A 2,562-nucleotide genomic window follows, 5' to 3' on the forward strand; every position below is an offset into this window, starting at 1 on the left:
CGGATGTCGAAGACGCCCGAGACCTTGGGAATCAAAGTGATAATCGTGTAGTTAAGGCACTTGAGGTCGATGGAGCCAACATAAAACTCCTCGAAGAGAGCCATGTCCTCCTGCTTGATGGCGGGCCAGAACGTCTGAAAGAACTTCACCGGAAGGCCGTTAGGGCCTGGGGCGGACGAGCGATTCATCCGTTTAATTGCAAGCCACACTTCCTCCTCGGACAACGGAGCCATGAGGATCGCATTGTCTGCGGCCGAGATACACTGTGGGCCGGCCCAGAAGTGCGGTGCAAGAGCTAAGCCCCCCCGGGGGGGCTGAAAACAAGGCGTGATAGAAACCGTCTACATGAGCGCGGATGTTAGCAGGCCGCTGCAGGAGGGTCTCTCCATCCCACGGAAGGGGAATGGTATTACCCCGCCTACGACCATTGGCAATCGCTTGGAAGTAAGCGGTGTTCACGTCCCCCTTGAGGACCCACTTTTGGGTACCCCGAAGGCGCCAATAAGACTCCTCGTCGGTGTAGATGACCATAAGCTGGTTTTCAAGATCGTAGCACTGCATCCACTCGTTAGGAGAGAGTCCCAACGAGTCAGCCCGAAGGTCTAGAGCCTGAATGGCGTCAAGGAGGGCCTTCTTGCGGAGACAGAGGTACCGCCCAAGATTCGCGCCCCACCCCTTCATGAACTGGCGAGAGCGCTTGGCACAGAAGTGCCAATCGTCCACAACAGAGATGGACCTGTGGGATGCGAGGCGGGCCTCGAGCCAACGGCCGTGCATGGCATCAGCAAAACCATTCTGGTTAAGACAGAAAGTCTTAAAGCGGAATCTAGAGGCAGTGGGGGGGCGTTCATCCTGGGAAGACAGAAGCAGAGGGACGTGGTCCAAACCAATACACGTGATGGCGCGGAGAGAAGCAAGACGGCATCTCAGATCCCACTCAGGAGAGACCAAGACCCTATCCAACACGGAGCGAGTCGGGTCGGCCTGGCGGTTGGTCCAGGTGAACCTGGCACCAATCCTATCTAATTCCCGCAGACCGAGGTCAGACATGCAGTCATTGAACAGCTGCATGCGAGGGAAGTTAACTAGATCGTTATTCTTATCCTCCGCAAATCGTAGAAGGTTGAAGTTGCCACTGATGACGACCGGGAGGTGGGCCGCAGACACCTTCCTCCTGAGCTCGTCAAGGAAGGACACCGAGTGCCGATGGTCGGCGGGGCCATAAACTATAATGATCTCCCATTTGAAGTTCAGGGCACGTTCAAAGATTTCCATGCTCAAGAACTCGCCCCTATCCATGCTACCAACCTCAAATGTGGCATCCTTGACACCTAATAGATGCCACCCGAGTGCCCGGTGATCCCACTAGAAGGGAGCCAATGCCAGGCAAACAGGTGAGTGCTCAGGTGCTCGAGCTCGGCCAGGGTGAAGTCAGTTCGCATGGTCTCTTGGATTGCTACAATGTCAATTCGCTCCTCGCACATGTATTCGATGAGTTGGCGGCGCCGGCCATCTTGGCTGAAACCACGGATGTTCCAGAAAAGAGTCCGCATCAAACCGCCATTGAGAGGCTGCTTGACCCCAGGACACAAGAGGCGCTTTGCGCGTGAAGGGCGATGGTGCGAGACCGGGTGCGGCCATAGATCTCCAGGGGCGGGAGCAGCCGGGCGGGATGGCGGGGCGGACGGAAGGGGGCCGCTAGCCTCCAAGGAGGAGGAAGCCAAGCGAGCACGAGCCTCCGCCAACCGGCCATCCAGGATTTCCCGAGCACGGATGGCCTCGATCTGGACTAAGGGGGGATCAACTTCCCCTCTGAACACTATATCGGAGTCGGCCGCGACCTTAGCTAGATGTCCAAGCGGGACCAACTCCAAAGCAGAGAATGAGCAAGTAGAAGAAGTTGCGGGGATGACTGAGGTACCTGGCTCGAGGTTGCGTGCCGCGGCCCGGAGCTCAGCCCGCTTCGAGATGTGGAGAGAGGGTGAGGGAGTTCTGGATTAGGGGGTCTCCGGACAGCCGGACTATATCCTTTGGCCGGACTGTTGGACTATGAAGATACAAGATTGAAGACTTCGTCCCGTGTCTGGATAGGACTCTACTTGGCATGGAAGGCAAGCTAGGCAGTACGGATATGTATATCTCCTCCTTTGTAACCGACCTTGTGTAACCCTAGCCCCCTCCGGTGTCTATATAAATCGGAGGGTTTTAGTCCGTAGGACAACATACAATCATACCATAGGCTAGCTTCTAGAGTTTAGCCTCTCCGATCTCATCGTAGATCAACTCTAGTAATACTCATATCATCAAGAATAAATCAAGCAGGACGTAGGGTTTTACCTCCATTAAGAGGGCCCGAACCTGGGTAAAACATCGTGTCCCCTGCCTCCTGTTACCATCCGCCTTAGACGCACAGTTCGGGACCCCCTACCCGAGATCCGCCGGTTTTGACACCGACATTGGTGCTTTCATTGAGAGTTCCTCTGTGTCATCGCCATTAGGCTTGATGGCTCCTACGATCATCGATAGCAATGCAGTCCAGGGTGAGACTTTTCTCCCCGGACA

This window comes from Triticum dicoccoides, chromosome 7A (assembly GCF_002162155.2).
Source record: "Triticum dicoccoides isolate Atlit2015 ecotype Zavitan chromosome 7A, WEW_v2.0, whole genome shotgun sequence".
Classification (NCBI taxonomy): Eukaryota; Viridiplantae; Streptophyta; class Magnoliopsida; order Poales; family Poaceae; genus Triticum; species Triticum dicoccoides.